Source organism: Dermacentor andersoni, chromosome 2, assembly GCF_023375885.2.
Source record: "Dermacentor andersoni chromosome 2, qqDerAnde1_hic_scaffold, whole genome shotgun sequence".
NCBI classification, from domain to species: Eukaryota; Metazoa; Arthropoda; class Arachnida; order Ixodida; family Ixodidae; genus Dermacentor; species Dermacentor andersoni.
Genome location: NC_092815.1, coordinates 194,569,822 through 194,593,709, shown reverse-complemented (window position 1 = coordinate 194,593,709; position 23,888 = coordinate 194,569,822). Strand labels below are relative to the sequence as shown.

General features: G+C 43.0%; 1 long non-coding RNA gene across 1 annotated transcript; it reads left to right on the top strand.

Moving 5' to 3' along the window:
• The first annotated feature begins 13,708 nt into the window (after nucleotides 1-13,708).
• LOC129383722 (uncharacterized) lies at nucleotides 13,709-19,888 on the top strand. The gene is made up of 3 exons (XR_008611584.2): nucleotides 13,709-14,190; nucleotides 15,238-15,318; nucleotides 17,732-19,888. It is a non-coding gene; the product is annotated as an uncharacterized lncRNA (long non-coding RNA).
• Nucleotides 19,889-23,888: the final 4,000 nt, after the last annotated feature.

Genomic DNA, 23,888 nt, shown 5'->3' with positions numbered 1-23,888 from the left:
TCGGTCTGTACCAGATACCTCGCATTCAGCTGCTTGTCACCTGTGGTCGTTTTATAACTTTGCTGCAAAATTTTGTCCTTAAGTCGAATAAACTTGGGAAGGAAATCGTGAAGCTTTACTCCCGGAAAGCGCTTGTACGTCCATAGAATTTACAGTTCAAATGCAACACATATCCTCATTTAAATTTTAGAAGAATTTATGATTTCAGTAAATTGAAATTGCAGTTAAACAGAATTCAATAACTTGAAGATTTCTATATGCACACCAAATAAGTTCTGCAAAGTAAAACGGTTTGTTACATTAAAGTTCAACATATGGAGGTCTGATTGTACAAAATTGATTGATATAGGGGTTGATTGGATACAGGGTGTGCATATTCACACGCCTGCTCCCTTAGTCAGTCGTTACGTGCCGCTCTACTTGGGCAATAAACCAAGCAACAATGTTAATGTTTTCGAACTGTTCATATATCGGGAGCACACCAAGAAGGTGATCTAAAACCTCCAGGCATATGGTGACTTTCTGTTCCAAAAGAAAAAAAAGTAACAGTTTATGCGAAGATAAAAGTTTTGAGAAAAATTATATAAATTTTGCAGTTGATATTGTTGTTTTATTAATGCTGCTCTTGCTTTAGTTATCTTTTTTTTTGTCACCATATGTGTTAAATGTCACAGCATTTGATATTATAGCATTGACATATATCAGGGGGGGGGGGGGGGGGGTCCTCATCTGGATAGTTCATTTCTAATGCATACACTTTGCATGGCTTGTTCGCGTTGCCAACACCTACTGTATTACTTCGCAATTAAAACCTTCACAATTGTTTTTCACACAAAAATAAAACAAGCAGTCTAAAAATGTTCCTTTGTATCATGCAGTATAGCGCTCCTCTCACCTAAAGCTGTATGTTCTCGAGACACAAGTAAACAGCTACATGTTAGCTGCAAAATCTCTTAAATTTGCAACAATATCGAATATATTGAGACAAAAAAAATACCTTGGTGAACATATTGCTGCAGATGCTGACCAGCACATGAGTAGTGCTTCTTTTATTACAAACATTTAATCACCTTGCAGAGAGTGTCTACCACTTAAATCACAATCATTTTATTGAGATATTTTTGTGTCATTTGCATGTGGCAGAAGCAGGAAATAGTAAGCTGACTCTGCCTTAAAGCAAACATATGCATGAGAGAGCGCTTAAAGCATTACTTGTTCAAACCGAGGCTTTGGTGTCTAGACTTCACGACGAAGAGAGTAAAATGTGAGGTCACTTGCCCTGTATTCTGAAACCATCTATGACTGGAAGCTTCATTCCACTGAGCTGAGCGCAGTGCCACCCCTCGACTGAAGCAGACGCTGTGTTTCACAGTAATTGACATGAAGTTTAATTAAAGCTAAGCAACCATCTCTGTCAAGGAGCGGGGCTGCTGTGCATTTGAATCAAGGTGGAGTGGTGAGTGGAGAATACGGGAGTTAGTCATCTTTACCTATCCTCGAGCCTCTTAAGAGATTTCCTACAACATTTAAGCTCAGCCTTTCTGTTTTCTTACAGCATGGTTATTACAGGTGGTACAAAACATTCCATTGTACAGTTTCTATAATTCTTTGGGAAAACATCCATCACCTCACTAAACAGGAATAGGCTCAATAGGTTCACTGGTATCTATAGTGTCTCCATCCAAGACCTATTGCTATTACAAGGCATTGCAGACATTCAGTGACGTAGCCAGAAATTTATTTCAGGGAAGGATTCTCTACTGGCCATTACCACTCCCCCATCACCTCTCTCTCTCGCACTATATAAATGTGTGGAGGGTTTTACATCACACCAAGACAAACTCCTAGCACTCCCCGGACAGGAATGCTTTAGCAATGAGGATGCACATTTTTACGTTGCCAAAACAACTTTGATTAACTTCCGACAAAAGTTTTTCATTGCTAAGGCATGCAGCCACTATGCTTAAAATTATGCTATCATCCTTGTGCTGTTTTTAAAAATGATTATATAAAAAATAACATTTTGTTTACAAATTGATGTACTTATATAATGTATATTATGACCTAGTTGGTACATTACTTAGGAAAGCGAACTGTGCTAAAAACATCACAGCGCTCTGTCTTGTGTCTTCTTGTTTGCAGCCCAGACTTGTTGCAGCCCAAGTAACAGTGGAGGTCAGCGTTATTTTCTTACCAGGTTTGCTAGTGAGTGGTTCAGCCATGGCTGTGTATGGAAGAGAGCGGGCACTATTTTGCAAGTCGCCTATTACTTAATTGCAGGCATTAGGGGCATGCTGCCCTGACACCTGGCTATTCTAAAGACTGCAGAGAAGCAAGCACAGCACATGCTATGACAGGGTAGGCGAATCTCGGCTAAGGCAACTGGCCACGGCCATCTGGTGTTGAGTGATCGAGCAGTGATGAGACAATCCCCCTATGTTCCATATTTTTTCACTTAACTTCATTCTTGACTCCCTTAATGCGCATCACCACCCTAGCCCCCTTACTTTATCCACCTCCCACTCCCTGGAGCTCTCTGAAACTCTTTTCAGCTAATCACTGTCGCACTTTTCAACATTCACGGGGTTGTTGAATGACACAGCATTCTCTAACATTCCTATATTTATGTTTCTGTGTGGACATCGAAGCCATTCATCTAGCTCCCCTAGTTTGTTGTGGCGGCTTCTTAGCTTCCCTGGTCCAGCACCCCATCCTTGATATAAATTGCCGCGCGCAAATCAACATTCTGTAGGCCTTTCTTTCTTGTCCCGTTTTCTCTCCATTTTTTCATTCTTAGCAGTGTGTACAAACTAGCCTGAGAGCAAGCTCATCTGAAGTTAATTAACATACTGAAAGTCAGAGTCAATGGAAAGTAAAAGAAGAAAAAAAAAAGGGGGGGGAGTGTTTTTTATGAGTTTTCTAAACAAGCAAGTTGTAATATAAGTAAGTTGTATAATAGCAAGCACAAAGTATGAAAGAATAAAAAACACCTTTGCACTTTTCGTCTGACGAAATTTACTGTGCTTTTACAGAAATGAAAGTCATTGAAAAGGAAGTAAGTGTTCACGTTGAGATACGAGCACGTAATCTGTAAGCCTTGTAAGCTTATGTCAAGTAAAACAACATGAAATCCTGAGAGATTGAGCTTCTTAAGTACACGTGTTATAATAGGAACACCAACCTTCTTCAGGATGATAAAAGCACTGTAGATCAAGGTTCTCCACGTAGTGGAAACATTGTTAAATCTGTTAAGATGTGAATGTGGGCAAGTTGGTAACAAATTTCTAACTTGCTAAAGCACATTACTGTCCTCATCGAACTAATAACTATAGTTTCTTGTACATGTGTCTTGATCACATTCAGCACAACATTATGCATTTTTATCTTTCTTTAATACATTCTGTAGCCCCTCAATGGATTCATGATGCTAGAAATTTATGTTGAACCACAAAGTGCTTGCCATTAGAAAAGACAAGAAGTCAGTTCCTGTGTTAGAAATATGTATTAGTTAGAGAAAGGCTAAAATTTAGTATGAACATTAGCCATGTTTTGAAGTTTTCATCCTACTCATTTTACAGTTGAAGCTAGCTTGCTTATCAGGTTACTTGTGCTTAGAATTAAAGCACAACAAACAGATGAATGGCTTGCCGGGGTGTTATCCACAGAAAGTGGTCACTTTTCTCTCTCTCACCGTAGTGTTTGGGCTACTGCTGGTACTGTTTGCCGCATAGCAGCCAGTGCAGTGCCACTGAGTGTCGTGTGCCGATGTGCCAGTTTTTCTTAGCATGTGGACACTTCTCCCACGAGTTTCTTCGATGTTGTCTTGACGAGGGCCGAACAGTGAATGAGCCAGTTCATCTTGAAATTTTATAATTGGCGTAGAGTTTCCTTCAAGCATGCCACGAATGTTCCACGCATTTATGATGGCACTTCCAACAAGCAACTCAACAGCTACCTTTCTGTGCCACTTGACTCCTTTTCTAAGGCAGTTGTGGTATAACGTCATTTGTTCACTATAGTCGACGCCCTTTTTTGCTGCATTGCAATCGAGACCGGCCTGATGTTTCATGATTGGTGCGCCGTCCCTTGTTTTCTTCCCACTGTCCACCAAAGTTGCTTCATATTTGGCGACAGATGTGAGTATCAGAACAGGCCTCTTGTCCATCCACTTCAGTGCCTTCACTCCATTTTTGGACTGAAGTCCGGTAACACTGCCATTTGCAACCTTTACTTCAGTGAGATCTTTTGGCAGCCCTTTCCTCACTGAGCGAACTGTGCCACAAATGAAAGTGTCTTCCTTTAGAAGGCGAAGAGTGAGCGGCAAGCTCATGTAGAAGTTGTCTACGTATAGCAGGCACACGACTTCCTTGTAATTTTGCAGGAGTTTCAAGCATACATCTTCGGCATGTCCGATGCCAACTGTTCAGTCACACTTTCCGGCATATACATCAACCTTTAGCCTGTAACCGTCTTTGGTACATGCCTTGAACAGCCTGACTCTGTAAGAACGAAAGTCTGCCACGCCATGGCACTATTGTTTCATCTATCACAACCTCCTTTCCCGGCTCAAGCACAGTGGCAAAAATTTTGGTTCAATTTCTCTACCAGAGGATGGATCTTAAAGACATGATCCTGCAACTCTGCAACCAGTTAATTGTCCGCAAAATTCCGGAACCTCAAAAGTAGGGAAAAGGCGGCCACGGCTCATATTTTGACGAATGAGTTCAACACCATACAGGTTACTTTTTGCCCAGTAGTGACTCAGATAGGAAGATGGACGAGATTAATACAAATTGGTATTCCAACAAATGCTTTCGTTTGTTGGAGATTGGTTTCCATCCAATTTTTCAACTTTGATTTAGATTTGGGAGTAGGAAGACAGAGGAGACCAATACAAATCAGTATTCGAATAAATGCCTTAATTTCTTGGGCATTGGTTTCCGTCCAATTTTTCAACCGTGATTTAGATTTAGGAGTAGTTGACTTCAACACTTGTTGTGTGAACCTGTTTGTTTCATTGACCATCATTTGCCAAATGTCATCCGTAATAAACAGTGAACATAAAGATGGGGCATAACGGCTAGATGGCAACTGAATGATAGTGGGCGGCCTAGAGTGCGGTGTCACACTAGGCGAAGTGGTTGTTGCCGGTGTCCATTTCTCTAGAGATGGGCTGAGGGAAATGAGAGCATCATATCCTGAATCATTCACCTCAGAATCATCAGTCAGGTCTGACTCTCCATTCGACATGCTGGCTGAGGTCTGTGATGGTTCGTAAACACTATCTTTGTCACTGATTTCACTGTCTGTCCACTGCTGAACATCTGACACTGAAGCACTTGACTCATCCGCTGGTGATCGCGAAGTTGCTGGTGCATTCTTCTGGCCCAAAACTAAGTTTATTTGTTTCCTCTGCATTGTGCTTTTTTTTTGCATCCGTAAGGGGCATGAGGATCTATCTATTAGACACGCTGAAAAGTTTGGGAGTAGCAAGAAAAATGCAGGTACTTATTCCAACGGCACGTATTTCAAAAACTGCGGCGAAAGTTTGCAAGAAACCCAACTTTGAAATGCGCCGCCACTCGACTCTCCTAGTGTTCCTGTATATGCTATATACAGGAACACTAGACTCTCCGAAACAAACATGCCACCCCGTGTCCAATGCAATAAAAATATATGTTAGTTGCAATTTCAAACCTCAGATGGCAACACAAGAGCGAGAATTCTTGCGTGTGGGTCACTGGTGAGTCACGCCGCACACAGCATAAAAACGTTTTCATTGAGTGCATCGTGGATTGCCAATGGGTCATAGCATTTAACATCAGACAAGTAGTCTACTGCATGCTATCTATAACCTCACACAACAAAAATCGTACCTCTGAGTTCAAGTATCATAATGTTATCGCAGCAGCAAGCAGATGAATGCCCATAACTTTGCTGCTGCGTAGGAGCACAGGCTGTGCTGTGATGTCATTCAGAGTGACACGTGACTTAGATTCAAGGCAGCATCAGTTATTTGTTGAATCTGTTGCTTCAGTGGACTAATTGAAGTTTAGAGAAATAATGAAAAATACAACCCGAATGTCTGGGTGCTTTTGTTTTACTTCGCACTGTAGCAATATGAATTTCCGTTTCGTCTCCTTTTTCCGACGTTTGCACGCGCGCAGAGAACGAAACTATACGTCATTGTCTACTGTGTTCCAGCATTGCGATCATGCTCCTTCATCCCCTCGCGTTTGCCTCAGTGCTGGGGCACTGACTTATACCGCTAATCACGTGTTCTTGTGTAGAGCGCGCATTATCGTCCGCTACAGGAAACGAGACAAGAGCAACAGCTCGCACGACACCGTCACCGGAAGTGTGCCAGTGACGGTGAAAAAAAGAAGACGGCAGGGTATACCCGCCGCGCGACCCCTCGGCTCCGTTATGGGAGAACGCAGTGAAGGAAATTCGCTTACACAGGCGAAACGGGGAAAGTCGAGAGAGTGTTTATATAGGCGGCGACGCTTGCCTCCTGAAATCATGTGTTCGCGGCACTTTAATCATTCTCTCTCTGCTGTTAATGAACCAATTTGAAAAATGCTTGCGGTAGAACACTTCTTAGAGGGCACGTAACAACTTTCAGCGTATAACCAAAATTTGTTATGTAGCCTGTGAGGGGCCCTTTAAAACAAACGCGGTAAAAATCGGGTGTACCGTGGGATGTTGTTACAGCTGCGTCGAGCTTCACAGCCCCCTACACAAGCATTGCTGTGAAGCCTGTGGCAGAAATAGAGTTTTATTAAATCAAAGGACTGCATAGAGCGCGCTCTCGTGTTGTGCTATGTGAATTAAATCATTCGTTTCCTGCCTGCACAAACGTCTGCATCTCGAGTGGATTTCGAGCACACCGTATAATAATGTGCAGTTCCGTCGTGCTTCGCAGCACTATACACAAGCACTGCCGTAAAGCTAGTGGCAAAAGTACGATGTCATGAAACCAGATCAATGCATATACCACGCTCTTTTGGTGCGCTGCGTGAATGGAAACATTGCTTGCCTGCCTGCACAAACGTTTGCATCTCGAGTTAATATCAAACAAACCATATAATATATGTGCAGTTTTGTCGAGCGCTTCACCGCACTGCATGCAAGCATTGCCGTAAAGCCTGTAGTATAAATAGGGTTTCATGAAGTCAAATGAATGCGCAAACCTCGCACTTGTGGTGTACAAGGTAAACAAAGAATTCGTTGCCATGTCTCCACAGTAGTTGGTCACGTTGATTTGTGTGAGCATATAGGTTCATGTGCCCCATCTACCTCTGTGATGAGAAAATAAGCAAGAATATCAGCTGCTATGTGTCGATGCATATGCTTTTTATTACAAGGTGTAGGAGCAGTACATCTTACTGCATGAGTAAACCACTCATGGAAACAGTACGTTCCTTGGACATTGTAGCTATTTAATAGCCTAGGAGGCGCGCTATATTGGAAGTTGCAATTCTTTTTCTGTTCGCAAAATTCAATAACTCAGTGCTTTTTCTAAAAGCAAATTTCGCAATGATACGTGTGCTGCGTCAGTAAGTTAAGTAGGCAGCACATAATTAGGCTAAACCAGAGGAATATCTGCAGGTAGGGATTTATACAAATGTACAGAGTATTTTTTAAAAAATGTTTTCTCAAATGTTTTCAGTGTGGATCCAGTTGCATATGCGCCCAGCGCTGATTTCCAGCGCTTAATTTTTGTTGAACCTTGATGTAACAAAGACGTAACACTCAGCACTCTACTTTGTTACATCAAAAATTTTTTTACAATGGAACACTGCATTCTACTATACGTGCCGCTCATGCGCCCCAAAATTTTGGCCCCTCTAAGGAAGTCACTGTTTTAAGTCACTGTTCTCTAAGTTTCGTCCGAAACTTGAATAACGCTACTTCCAACACTCGTGAAACCAGCAGCCACGTCGGCTTGCCGCCTTTAAACCGGCCGCAAATTACTTTTAAAAAATGTGGCACGCGCGGGCCGTGTATATGCACTCTGCTGCGCGCGGACAGCCGTATGCACGGGCACGGCCGGGCAAGAGACGTCGCGCGCTCTCTACCCTAGCGCGCGCTTGATCACGGGACGTGGACAGCGCGCATAAAGCTGCCATCCTTCTCGGCTCACCCTCGCACCCTTTCATTCGCAATTAACCCCAGCACGTGGGATGCAACGGGGCACTATAATTTGTGTCACACTTGGACTTTAAACCAAACATCAGGGCGATGGCGAAAATTCGCTTAGGGTGCCCAAAAATTGCTATCGCAATAATACACTCTGGAGAAAGGTATTATGGAAATTATCTGTGGATGGGTCGAAACCCCCTAATTTCCCAAACACGCACCCATCCACTGGCACGCTGCACACCACGGATCCCGCGCGGCACGCTGCATCATTAAGGCGTATCGTTCTTCTCTAGCTCTATGATCATTTCTGCAGTAGTCACTTGGAGAGAAGCTTAATTTCCAACCTATGCGCAAGTGTCGTACCTGAATTTCGAAAGTACACGGACCATATATATGTTGGCAAAATAATCGGAACTCACTATTTAGACTCGCCAAAATTATACTTAGCTGCTCACTTGAACTCATAAGAATATACTACTCAGCCGAGCTCACTCGGGCTCAAACTCGCCAAAATACTGCTCAGCTGGGCTCACTCAGACTCATGGGATGATCTGAGGGAGTTGACTCATCAGTGAGTTTGCCAGCGTATGATGTGTGCTGAACCACAAACCTGGCTTTCTTGAATAAAAACAGTTGGTCGCTGCAGCATATGGATGCACATAAGTGTAATTCAGAGAGCATGGCATTGTAAAGGCTGCCACTGTTACCATGCCATGCTGCAGCTCATTTCAATCATGTCAAATGCAATACCCCTGCCAGCTTTTAGTCAGTCGATCAAATGTGATTGCTATTTATCTCATCACAACACCTCATTTTCCTGCCTAAGGCTTTGGGTGAATTTTCCTTGGCATCCATTTTGTTACTCTAACAGGTTACCAGTTATCTGTTGCCTATACGAAATTTGAAGTTGTGCACATTTCATATTTTTTTTCGTAGTACTGCATGCGTTTTTGCAGTTAGGTCTAGAGTTACAGAATCGCATGTGGGAGTTACTTTAGTTAGCAACTGTAGCTTTGGAACAAACATGTGCATGAGAGGGTGCTTAAGTGTTACCTGTCAAGACTGGGAGCACCAAGGCAACTTGTGCAGTAAAGGCATGGGCAGTACGAGCCCACAGATTTTTTAAGTGTGGCTGAGGTGATGCGTCTAGACTTCACTATGAAGAGAGCCAAATAAAAGGTTGCCTATCCATCATACCTATTCTGGAGCCTTTTCTTGAGCTTTTCTAAAACATTAAGCTCAGCGTGTACACTTTATCACAGCATAATTATTACATGTGATATAAAACATTGTATTGTGCAGTTTCTCCAACTCTTCGTGAAGGCATCTATCCATAGAATAAACAGGAATAGGCTCAATGTTGACATATCTCCACAGTAACATATCCAGGACCTCGTACTGTCACAATGCATCAGACATTATTTAAGTGAACTCCAAAAGTGAAGCTCTTCGTTAACATTGGCTAAAATTGTATCTTTATATAGCAAAGTGATCATGCATAAATCTGTATGTCATGACAGAACACTTTGTTTCTCACGGACTTTAGTTTACAATTGTTTTCAAGTTCAGGAAAATTTTGCAGTGGGCTAGTTGGTTCGACATACATAACACTGTTGTGCGGAGTGACGAAGGGACAGGACTTGAGTGAGGAAACAACACACGACACCTGAGCACAAACTATCAACTGGTGATTATCACAAGACAATGATTCTGCTGAAAAGTAGGAACCAAAGGAAAAGAGAAGTCGTGGAAGCATACAACCTCAAGGTGGACCCACAGGGCTCATGTGTCAGCCCGCCGTCTATTTCACTCAGCAATAAAGAGATTAGCATAATCGCTGACAATGGAGGGTGTAGGTAGACCGGGTAGAGGACTCCTGTGCATGCGTGTAGGCTTTATGTACGCTTCACTTGCAGAAAAATAGACCAGTTCGTAGTTTGCGCTCAGGTGTCGTGTTGTTTTCTCACTCAAATCCTGACCCTTCATCGCTCTGCGCAACAGTGTTAAGTTTTCAGGTTGTTCACTACACTCTAAAAACTAGGAAGGGTATCGCAGGAGTGAAGCTGCCGGTTCACTCTTCAAAGCGTCGTTTTACTCTCGCAAAATGTCGAGGAGAGTGAAATGCATTGTTCACTCTGTCACCAAGGAGAGAGTGAAATGTGCTTTTCACTCTCCCCTTCAGAGAGAGAGAGTGAAAAGACTCTTGCGACAATAGAAAAGAGAGACTCTTGCGGCAATAGAAAACAAAACGTAGCGTAATCTTCTGCTTCAACTGGAGGTGGCTGGCCCCGAACATGGCAATGTATCATTCATGCACGCTGAGCAAAGAACACATTGTTTTGCTTCTAAGAGAACAGGCCGCCGCAGTTCAAAGGAACGCGTAGCGAGCGCTCTACTTTTTCACTCGGAGTGGCTCCACCGCGCGCGCGCGCGCTCAAGATCGCGGAACAACACAGCACTTGAGAAAGGTGATCTGTCCAGCGAGCAAAGGCCAGCCGAGGGAGATCGTGTGTCAACCATCTCGCGCCGCCACGAAAACACGACAGTCGTTCGTCATGCCTTGGATATAACAACAAATCCTCCACGGTAAGTGAATTCTAACTTAGGTGCACATTCTCCGTATATGTCATGCTATCGCCAGGAAGTCGTCGCTGCGCTTAGCCGACGCGATTGACAAAGGACTAGGCGTACGCGCTGTCTCTCGATGTCAATCGAAAAAGCCAGTCGTCGCGATAACTGCATGTGATTTTATCACTTTGCCGTTGTCCGTAAGAGCTTTAAAAATCGCAAACGCTGCCAGAACTATGGTATGTTCAATAAGACGCCAGGCGAGAGGACGCTTAAAATGGTTAGTTCACCAGCCCGTGATTCCGAGCCTATGCGGAGCGTGATTAGCGTGCGTTTTGTGTGTTTGAATTTATTCAGTTTGGCAGTCTACTATGTACGGAACGCTGTTGAACTAAGGAATCACATAACAGAAGGCGTCATTTTGCTGGCAGCATGCTTTTTTTTTTATAAACCGCGCGCTTGACGGTGTCTCGCGCAGGGGGAATCTGCGACCACTGAAGTTACGTGCAGCACCAGTGCTAGTTAGAAACTTTGCCGCAGGCATTCAGCTGCATGCTGCAAGAGGTCAGTTGGGCGCGTTATCTTGAACTTACTGAAAACGCATGAGGAATCCATGTTTTATGCTGAAAAAAGTATAAACCCCATATAAGCGATCTTGCGCGCGGCAGCTACAAGCGACGCGACGGAGATGGCTGTCGCGTTCGCTCGTCGCCTACAAGTCGTACTCCGTGCGAGCGACGATCTGGAGCGACGCCTCCCCGGTGTTGCCGGCATGAGGGCTGCAGTCACGCGTGACGCGTGCTTTAGTAATTTGCGTTGATGTATTTTACGTAGCATAAAGTAGCATAAAATATTTCCGGAGGTCTTGCAGTACGTTCTTATCCTTGCACGTATAAAAATTGAATCATTTGCTCGTTCCGCGCGACAGTCGGTAGTATTTGAGCGATGTATGTACATCCAGTTCCGGCTTCGCGCTATTGGCTAGTCGCTCATAGCACTTCTGGGCGACGAGCGACGATTTCTAGATTTCCAGAACCGAGCCATCTGTTCAAGCGACGGCCCGTTTTGTCGCTCGAAGCCGTCGCTCGTCGCCGTCGCGCACTAAATCGCTCTCACAGTGTTTATCCCTAAGACTGAACTGTTTTTGCTCATGTTGAAATGGTGTGATTATAGGTCTGGTTTTGTCTCCTTTTGCGGTTTTCGTGCACGGTGCGAAACTGAAAGGATGCTTATGTCTACGAACTCGCTGAATTGTCGAGCAGCTAGTTACGCATCGGCATCGAATATAACGGCTGCTGTGTGGAATTACAATTGCAGGGGCGCTTTGCATACGCTTATTGTTTTGGACATGCCTGTGCATTTGCTAATATGAGTTGGCGTGTCAGAGTTATGTCGTATGAACAGCTAAATCAGCCTTCCTCGGGGGGTTACAAGCGTAATGTGTGCATTTTGCTATAGTATGGCAGATCAAGATGTGTTTATCGCTTGAATATTTTTAGTAGAGAAATAAAATATCAAAATAAAATGTTGCTTTAATTCCGTGTTACCAGTCTGTCGTACACAGAACAATAGGTTGGTGTAATAAACTAATAACTGCGGTTTAACTGCAACTTTTACATGCCTACAAGAATCTAAAATGCTAGATTTCAAACTGCAGCAGTAGTCGGGTCTGTCAAAAATGAACTCCACTGCGCACCTCATGCATGAAAATAAGTTCATGCCTTTTAGTAAGCTTAGATGCAGGCCGCAGTGAACTTGTTAGTATTGAAATGTGGGTAAGCTTGCCATAACAAGCCTTGTTGCCCTTTTTTATAGGCACATCCATATATCCATTGAGCTCAAGGACAGTATTTTCATCCCTACTGAGCATCATGTTTGCAGCTATAGTCCTCAAATTATGGCTTCAGCAGTGGCACAACCAGGGATGGTGCGAAGGGGGGGGGGGGGGGGGCACACTGGGCACGTGCTTAGGATGTGTCACAAGTGGTGTTTGCGATACACCAGACTCATGACAGACCTATGACGTCTGAAAATGACCAATATTCTATTCATTAGCAGGAGTATTCTAACATTCATGAAAAACAAAAATGAACTGTGGTTTATTTGTTTTTTTTGCTTAAATCTAAAAATTGAAGTTAGTTTAGCAGTTGACTGTTGCAGTCATTTGGATGTTTTGCATGCATTTCACTAGGAAGACTAAGAGCTAAGACTTTTTTATTGCCGTGGCCTTGACTGTCTTGATGTTGTTTTGCACCATGCCCTTGTGTTGACTTTTGCATACGATATTTTTCAGGCACCCGCTTTATATAACGCAAGAAGGCAGCTGCAAGGACACGAGGATGTGAAAGAGCCAGTGCAGCGCGACTTCACGTAGTGCAGAGGAGCCAATGCCAAAAAATCAAAATACATTGGCATGTTATTTGGACAAGAAAACTTGTATGTGGGTATATTGGGTGTACCATTTGACCAAATGTCAACAAAATCAAGATACAGTATGTTACACGAAGATGAAAATTCTCACGTGCTCCAGGCAGTCATCTTAACATGGTATATTTATGTAATGTCTCTGATTGGAAAGTCAAATCAAGTATGCTCTCTGGAGACAAACACATAGCAGCAAGTGTCATTGAAAAGTTAAAGATGTGTTTTAAGAAAGCTGATTAGTTCTGAGAAGTGACTGCTTTTTGTCTTGCCTCTCAACAGATATATCCATGTGATAAAAAAATAGTGGTACAATGAAATTGCATATTTGCTTAGCGACATGATACATACTTGCAATGAGCACGGTGCCTGTGTTTACTATAAAAAGCAACAGCCCATGCTTGGTTAGGTTAGGCCCACTACAACATGCAGGCATGGGTGATTGGCGCTTTTTTTTATTTCTGTGTCGTGAGGTTTATTGACGTGCGTATAGGTGCAGTGGCACGCAGTATGGCTAGTACAAAAAGGGGGGGGGGGGGGGGGGCAGATATATGTAGCTCACTGTACACGACACAGTGCAAAGGAAATCCGTGTTCAGCAACTACGTTAAATGCCATGTACGTAAATTTTACAACGCTACTCGTTCGAAGCGCGCACAGGTGCATATTGAAGAAAAGTTTCCAGGGTAGATAATTTAGTTCGTAATTTACACTAATTTTGCTCTAATCACGAGACATAATAATTTGAATATACTGCACGGAAAAACCTAGAGCGAATTAAATTGTGTGTCAGCTTCGTGTGTATACATATAGTCTTTCCTATGCATTAGGTTTTTTGTGTAATGCATTAACAGTTGACAGCCTATCTTATGATGTGTACTCTGTTTACAGTACAGTTGTTTATTAGTTTACTCGTTTGTTTTGCGACTGATGAAATGCCGGCATATATATATTTTCAACATTTGACATAACCCTGTATGTTTTGCAGGGACAACCCAGGACGTGCATTTCTCAGCACCCAGTCAACTGCCAAAAGTGACTAAAACACAGGCCACCAGTAAGTGGACATCAGTTGCAATTTCACATTATGCAGTTGGCGGCTGCTTTGTACGGAGGCTTTTTTTTTTAATGAGATGGTGATGTCGTTCTAATGTACATTTTGACCACAAAGGTGCGATCATGTCTCACAGAGGCATATATGGTTGCTATTCTCTGCGAGGGACGTGTTCTCGTGTTCGTGAAGCATTTGTGTTTGGCAGTATTGTCGCCCAATGAGTCGGATATAAACACTAACTCGCCACTGCCGGCAAGTAGTTGCGAGAAACGCATTATGACGCTGTAAAGTTATTTCATTAATTCGAAGGAAAGTTTTGCAGCAGGAAAAAAGGTTGCTATTCCAGGTAAACATGTCTTTTTCTCACAGGTTATTTAGCCAAACTGTGGATGCATGAAATTCGTGACTTATGAATAGATTTTAATTTATTCTTTAGTAATGCTTCTAAAAGAGACTAGAAATAGCATGTGACTACCTCTGCAATCAGCAGACCATACATTTACAGTCATAAGTGGCAGTTCCATGCAGTCTCGCACTTTATATAACCTTTCCTTTCAGCAACATTGGAACTGGTGGCTGCGTTTTCAGAAGGAGAAGTGCACTTGACACTGTATATGTATGTGTGAATTCGGTTTTCTTTGTATGTGTCGGCTCATTGACAAACAGTGCAAAAATCTGTTGTACCATGAGCCTGACGACGCCTTCTGCTGCTGGAAATGCGGCACTTCGTATTTTATAGTACTGCTTGACATTTAAATCAAAGCTACCACATAAAATGATCAAGAAAACTAACCGCTGTTATAGCTGTTTTCCTCAAAGAACGCTTGTCCTTTATGGGCTGTGTTAATCTGAGCTCTCCACCGATGTTTCAGTAGTATTATCCCTTAGTGAGTGAGAGATTGGGGGCAATTAATCGTGTTAGTGTTTAAGTCCTAATTATGTGCATTTGTTCCAACAAAGTTGTCTAGATTACTTTATTGTGTAGTGTAAAGCTTATGAAACCATCAGCAACTGAGTTGCTAACACGCATATGGATTTGTCACTATACAGGTGGAACTCGGCTGTACCACTGCAGTGCTGCGGAAATTGCCTTCACCAGCGGCTTTTCAACAGCTGTTTCGCAGCATGTCGGTATGTGTTAATTTATAATTATGTTGGGATGGGCTAGTATTATGGACCACTGCTACTCTGTATTGTGACAGATCCATATGATAAGGGATGTAATGGGCACAGTGAAAACCTTTGAATTTTTTACTATGGTACATAAACAGGCTCTCCTTTTCGTCACTGGAGCAGGAGAGAAGGGCATGCAGGCACTCCTGAATGTACATATATTTCAAAACATGAGAGAGACATATACACACACACACACACACACACACACACACACACACACACACACACACACATACACACACACACACACACACACACACACACACACACACACACACACACACACACACACACACACACACAATTAAACTAAAGGCAGGGACGTTCCATCTTTCATCTTGAATTGAATTGTGCAGCGCAAAAATACAACACATACCACAGAGAAGCACACATGTTAACAGGTTTGATACACACGTTAGTTCAACAGATTTGATACTTCAAGTGTGCTATTTTACACAAGGGGGAAGGGAAAGGGGAGAAAATCTGAAAAAAAAGTGGAGTGGAAAAAAAGGAATCGTGCCAAAAAGCATGAGAAGCATCGAGCAGCCAGGATCACCAGCAAGACATCTAAAAAGCACTCTGATAAAATTACATACAGGACAACCTTACGTATAGTTTGTTTCAATCAACTCAGATCACATGCAGCCATTACTGCAATCAAGTTGTTTCCCTATGTCATATGAGGGAATGATGTGGGCCCAAAAAACTGTTTAGAGCTGAAGGATTATGTTCCATTCTAGCCTCATTGCCTGCTTTTTTATCATATTGTTATCAGCTGCTTATGTTAGGGACAAAAAGTAAGAGTACGAACTGTTTCCCGATTCGCCATTCCACGCATGTCTTTGTGACTATATGTACATGCAGATGATCCATAGTTGAAAAATATTCAGTACAGTAGAATCTCATTACAAGATGCACTTGGTTGTAAGAGACATCTGAAAATGGTTTGGTTGGTTTTCCGATGTTTGCTACGTTAACAATACTGTATACAAGAGACACCTTTGTTACTAAGGATGACTTTTTAAGTATTCACTACTTCGAAGGGACACAACCCAGACACATTCACTTTGTGCACCTTGTGTGCTCCGAAGGGCGTAAAGATCACGCAATCCTTACACAAGTCAATCGCGCATGTCTCTTTTAGCATGAACCAGAAAAGGAGGGCAACGAGGACAGTGCAGGGCAGAAAGTGTCGGCAGTTGAAGCTGACGAGCGTCTAAGAGCACCTCAAAGGTACTGCGAGCAACAAGGCTTGCAAAGTGAAGTGTTTAAATTCCAGAAGTTGGGAAGGAAGCTAACACAATCTACAGTCACTAAAAAGCTGTGAATGTCTTCTTTAAAGGGCCCCTAAACACCGAGGTTGAAATTTAGTTGCGGTGTTGCAGTTCTACACAATAAGGCAATGAACAGGTAGCCACGAGAATTTTTCGAAACGGTGCAGTAATAGTGGAGCTACGTGTGTTTGATTATCGAAAAGTATTCCCCACTCATTTTACTCTTTCATCTGGTACACGCCATATGGACAGTATCGTCTTTTCCTTGCCTAGTACACCTCCAAATGTTACGGGACAGGCCAACACCAACGAGCTCTATTGCTGCCGCGCTGGCCCGTCGTCCTGCGAGGGGTGGCGCTAATACAACGGAACTGTATGGTGACTCGTGTTGAAGAGCCTCATAGGGAGACCCTTCTGTTGGCGTTTCTGTTCTTTGCCCCCATTGGCTGCCCACAATGGCATCGCGCGCAACGCGACGAGGAAGAAGGAGTGTGTGTATTTGCTTGCAGGCCTTGCCGGCAGTCGTACACTTTCGTTCGACCAATCGACAGCACCGGAAACTGGTGACATCATCAGAGACAGCCTGGTGACATCAGGACAAACTGGGGGGTGCAGGATAGGTCCAGAGAGGCGCACGGGGTCATTTTCTTCATATTGTGGTGCTCCGGCAGTGCTACGCACTCTGGCATTTGGCTTCGTCGATCGTGACGGCATTCTGATTTCGATACGCGTGTTTACTTGAAATGTTCAAAAAATGTCGAGAAGTGGTTAGGGGCCCTTTAAGCCACCCTGAGCATTTATTCCTTCAGATATATCAAAACATACTTTAGTGATGATGCATAATAAAGTGATCTAGTCTGGCTCCTCAGTGTCTCAAAATTTTTGGTTTCTAGAGACATGTTTCCCGTGCCTCTTGAATATCTTCTGATGAGGCTTTACTGTAATATACACAAACAATTGTGTAACTCCTCCTGCAAGTATTATTCATTAAGCCCGGTCACTTATGTGCAAAGCTTGTGGTTAAGTCTTGATGTCCGTACTTTTTAGAGCTATGTTTATTAATTCATGCTGTTCTTACTGGTTCTTCGATGCAGGAGACAATGCCTACGAAATTATTGGTCCTGATCATGAGAGCCCTCAAGGGGAAAACAACATCTCTGTTGCAGAAGTGAGCCCGATACCACTTGGAAGTTACCATGACAGATGACACGGCAGCAATAGATACAGAGACTGCCATGTCTACTGCAGCTGCAACAGTGTACGAGGCAAGCAGCAGCGCGTCAGCATCAGCAGCAGTGTCAGAAGAAACCACACCATTCCTGGTAGAGCAACATGTGTGCTATCACTGACTTTTTTTGTAGTGGATACAACTCATTTGCTCAACATACAAAAGCTTTTCACCACGACTGTGAGCCAGTGTTATTGTGCAGCAAGTGCAAGACTAAGTTAGGTGTTATAACACAGTACAAGCATCACTTTAATATATGCAAATGCAAACATATTACAGTTGTTGCCTCCCTAGCCAGCCCACATAGTGACAACAATGTGGAACACATGGTGGGACACACCTCTCCCCCATTACAAGATAGTAGAGACTGTCAGTGTTGTTGCTAGATTGACTGGTCTTTGTAGGCAACTAGAAGGACCACACAGGTGTCATAAGATTGTTGTTGATGTTGTTGTTGAAGAGGTAAAAAAGAAGTTTGATGCAGCTGAAGTGCCAACTGATATTAAGCAAATCAAAAGCAACCACCTGAGAAAGCAACACTATCGAAATTTGGGTATCTATGTGCCGCCAACTCTGGTAAGAATGGCATAGGACAGAAGTGTGATGAAAATCACACAGACACTGCTGTTGCATCACTGGCCACAGTGAGCAGCGACTTGTAGGGCAAGAGAGTCAACTGAAACTAACATTATGATATAGTGTCATGCTCCCATGTGACCACTTTTCAAGTTATTTTGCAAGATACAGCTCAACCTCCAGAAACGAGACTGCAACTTGTCTGTAAAAAAGCTTTCACAAAAAATTATTCATAACACTATTAACATAGCAGTATCTTTTTTTTTGTGTCGGTTCGAGGTTCCCGGCTGTCCATTAATGCAAAAATTGAGGAAAAAAAGAACATGTGTCGTACTTACACCTTTTTAACAAGTACGAGGGGGACAGAACTTTTCTAGTCATGCATCTTCATCATACTATCAAGTTTTTAAATGCCTTTTATAATTATTATTACCAGTTATATCTGAGTGCATTGTATGCATGTAGCAGGTGTAAAATCAGGTCAGTTGGATCAGATGCCTTATCTGCAAGCGAGACCTATGTTCAAGAAATTTGAATTAAAATAGTTACGTTAGAGACGCAGTCTTTCAGCACTTTATTGCCTGTGGTTTAAGCATTGCTCAATACTTTTGTGGGTGGCAATTTCAACCGGCACAGCACTGCGCTTTGCCACAGTCACATTTGTCTTCAAAGCGGTGTTTACCATTTGTGTGGATCTGTTTGTGTATGCATAGAGCAAGTTTTTAATTTATATTTTTCTGCATTCTTGTGCTTGCACTAAGCTTGTATAAGGCAGTTACAAAATGTGCGTCACTATAACGAACTGTTCTGTTGAGCTTACACTTGCAAATAATCGTGTTCAGATGGCCGCACTTCTACGCGGGTGCACCGCTAGCTTTTTGTATGTTCTCATGTTTGTATAAAGCTTATATAAGCTAGTTAGAAAATGTATGTCACTAAGCATTGTGATATTCTTTAAAGAACTGCTTGGTTGGTTTTACACTTGTGACTTAGTATTGAGGCGGTGGTATTCCCATGTATGCCCACTGCTAGCTTTCTGTGTCCTCACGTGTTTGTATTAAGTTTCTACAAGGGAGTTACAGCATGTACGTCACTAAGCGCTGTGATATTTTTTAAAGAACTGCTTTGTTGGTTTTACACTTGTGACTAATAGTACTCGGGTGGCACTAGTCATGTGTAGGTACACAGGGACCATTTGTATACATTATGCTCATGTAAAGCAATTACAAAGTGTATGTCACTAATTACTGTGATATTTGTTGAATTGCTGTGATGGTTTTACACATGTGAATAATAGTGGTCAGGACGCAGTACTTGCGGTGTATAGTTGAATTTATACACTGCCAAGACATGGGCTGTATACGTACCAAAAGAAATGTATGTCATTATATTGTTGTGATTATTACTGTTTGGATTTTATTAAACTGTAATAAAATTGTTTCTTGTATCTATTGAGGTATGGCAATTTGTCATGCAACCAAACTGAGGACCTGAACTTGTGCATACAAATGAACAGCTAATTTAAGAGTATACTGCTCATATTCTGCTAAACCAGTTTAACAAATCTTGTACTACAATGCTGGAAAAATGACAGAGCTGACTCGGATGTACAGAAAAAGTTCTGCACTGGCTGAAGGACTGCCCCACACTGGAGTTCGTAATGTTGCGTTTATTGGAGTAGAACAGAAAGTGCACTTCTATTAAAAATGCGACAGTCGGTGCAGAAACATAAGGCAGACGAGCGGATGTGGCACATTTTTTTCAGGGCCCTCCATGCCTACTACTGCATTTCTAGTCTTCCTGTGCTCTGCGTATAAGCCCCTGTTCAGCCAAGGTTTTTACTCCATGACAGTTGTTCTACTGGGTTCGTAGCAATATTGAAGAAAAAAATTCAATGGTTTTCAAGGACTTTCGAGGCCCCGACACAGTAACTTCAAGGACCTCGTGCAATGTGTGTAGTAGTTTGGACAGGCAATAACTTGTTCAAGAACACCGTTAACTTTAATGCAAACAAAAGAAAACAAAACAAATCGCATTTCAGTGATTTCAAACATTTGAAAGACTGCTAATTTGCCTTTCACCGCCCACCACTAAACGCACACAAGGAAGCATTTGAAGGAAGCGCTCAAAGTTTTTCTGCAATAGCACAATTAACTACTTGGACCTGCAACATTTGCAGTTTTTGAATACTGTTTGGTTTGACAGTGTATGTGATGTCATCTGTTGCCTCAGCTTTTTTCACCATCAAATAAGCAATAGTCATTTCTAATTTCTTCTTATTGTATCTGTCGCTCTCAATTTACTCTTCACGGCTTCTCTTCGAATGCCTCAACTGTTGAGCTTCCTGCTTCTGCTCCTCCAAGCACATTTGTCGCCGGTTCCATGTGCGCAAAACTGGTATCTGCAGCTCCTTTGTAATTTCAACTTTAAGGATGTCGCTTTCCTTCTATTACTTCCAGAGACAATTCTCTGTGACATGCGAAAGAGTGCCACAGAAGGGAAAAAAAGCGCTTGGCAATGTCTGCTAAGTCTAGCCAAGTGTACAAGTTTAAGGACTTTCCAGTACTTCTAAAAATTCAAGGGTTTTCAATGCCTTGAAAATGGCATTTTAGAAATAAAGGATTTTCAAGGATCGCTACAAACCCTGGATTCTAGCACCTAAATAATTTTACAAGCTTATTTTGGCATGGAGTTAGGAAATTCATGCTTTCTAGCTAACGCTGCACTATCTCTGTACAGTGAAGCCACGAGAGCGCAACTATTTTGGAGTAAAGAAAAATACTGAAAGCTTTTAATACCACTCTTCTTTTTTTCTATGGAGCTTCGTATTGCCTAGTTAAGTTTACGAATGTGCCTGGTTTTGGCGGGCGTTTCTTCGACATTTTCTGGAAGAAGCAGATGTCTAGCCCCCGTATTCAGAAATGTATCTTAATACAAAGCTCATGCTTGACTTGATATAAACGACGCCTGGTGCGAACGTCCCCCAAGACGCTCACTGCCTTTCTTTTGGTGCGTTCACGACTTGCGTCGTTTAGATCAAATCAAGCATGGGCTTCAAGTTATGATGCATTTCTGCATATGGGGGTAAGCGTGCACAATTCCGGGCAACGCACTGTGCCATTGACACCGAGAGAAAACGGGGAAAACAGTTAACCACTTATGCTCCTAAACTTTCGCGTACCTGTGGTGTGCGTGTATCGTGGAAGAAGAAACAGCGCAAACACAAGGACGAAAAAAAGCATCAACCACACAAGCGCTTCGTGGTGTGGCATGTTTTTGCGTCGTCCTTGTGTTGCGCTGTTTCTTCTAAAATGCTCAACCAACTAGCCGGCAAGTCCATCCTGTGCATATATAAATTGAACACACGCATGAGTGTAGATGGTCTTCGAAGCTTTTAGAACGAGCACTGCCACAGGATACGAGCAGTGCACGCGTAACAAGTGGACACATTAGTCATTTAAACATGCGTGCCAATGCATTTGACGCGGCTATCGGCATAAGCAGTCTCCAAATGCTGGAATGCATGCGCTTCAAAACGCTAACGATCCGCTGCTAATGCAGGACAACAGCTCACAGAGGACTGAACCAAACTCTAAACTAATGCACTTGAAAAGAACGCCTACACGGCAGCGTGAGGCACGTCGAAATGCCTGGTACTGGCGTCGCAGTTGCTCACCAGTATACGCGCGAATTAAATTCACATACGTGGATGGTTGGCGCAATACTTTGTATCCGCGTATTTTGGAGAACATGGACTGGAGAAGCACTCGATCATGAGCTGAACGGCACATTTGTTATTTTCCTGCGGTGACGACAAGCCGTGAATAGTTCTCACGTTGTCGTCTACGTTGTCTTCCTTCGTTAGTCGTAGCAAGGAATGGAAATGATGCAAACGCACACGTATTCCAGTACACAACAGCACAGCACACTGCAGAGAAACCCCATCCACCACAGCCGATTCATCAAGTACGTTTGGTATATATATAACCTCTAAAAGAACACGACTGGGCGTGGCGGCGCTGTGTTGTAATGGATATGATGTGTGTCTTGAATTGTACAAATGCGATGTACGCGGGTTCGAATTCACATGATGTATAGAGCATTGTGATTCTTGATAAGTATGTGATTCCCTTGACAATTGTATTCTAATTAGATTGTGTGACTCCTGATTGTGAAATTTGCGAAGATCTTTGCAGATTAAGTGTTAATTCGCTTTTTTTTCTCCTCAGTGGCGTTCGTGACGCATACGCATAGGCCGCCTCAGAGCAGTCACGCCTCACGGTAGGCAGCAAATAGCCAGGAAAAAATGACTAAAATCCTGCATAACTTTGCTCACGCCTATTCTGAAGGCCGCTTGGAATCGGGCCAGTGTCTCTGAGGAGCCTAGGGAACAGTATATCAGCGGCCCTAATTTGATCTGATTTCCTGCCTGCATGCGTGACCAGGACTTGGCTAAGAGGGTATTGGGAAGAGTACTAGCACTCTGTTTGGGGGAGTAGAAGTACTCGGTCTGGCGGTGTACTATTTATTAACCCTGCGGGGAGAGTATTAGCACTCTGCGGAAGAGTACTAGCACTCCCTGTGGGAAGAGTATTATCACTCTGCGGAAGAGTACTAGCAATCCCTTGCGGTGGAGTAACAAAACTCTGTCAGTAGGAGTTGACCTACTCTCTCTCAAAGAGGGTCGATCTACTCTCGAAAAGAGAGTGAAATATGGGACAAGCAGCTACTCCCTCAAAGAGAGTGCCCGGCACTCCCTTAGTTTTTAGAGTGTATGTGATGTAGGAAGGGTAAAATTGATGGGAAATCCCAATATTCTCGGGCATATTGCGAAAAATATGGCCCAAGTCAAGTGTCATTTTAGGCTTCACTGTCCCCTTTTATAGGGCAAATAGTAGTAGTTTGAATTCTATGGACGCTGGTTGCTTTTTCTGAGTCAACCTAGGCGGTGCTCAGCTCTCAGTTGAAAGGAACAGGTAAACAGGAGGACTTGCCACATAAGCAGGAGGTAGCACTCCACACAGACTTAAGCTTAATATACTGCGTGCTTCCACAGCCCTAGGGGGCTAGTCTGTAAGTGTTGACTAAGTGGACTGTCCATTCCAGTACACGCTGAATGAATAGAGCACGAGAGCCCACGGTGACGATTGCCGCTTGCTCTACCAGCTTAGAGCTCTACCTAATCAGTGTGTGCTGAAATAGTCCACTTAGTGGATCCTCACAGAATCCTTCCCGACTGATGTTTGTGTTGGTAGGTTGCAAGCATTGCACTTTCTTTCCTTTCATGTAGGCAGTTCCCACATATGGATGTCATTTAACATATTGTATTCATGTGCCTTTGATCTACAAATTTCTAATTCATGCTTATAACCAGGCCTACCAGCTCTTGTCCTGCATATTTATATAGCCTTCTCATTTCTGCATCAACACTGCACATATTTATAGCA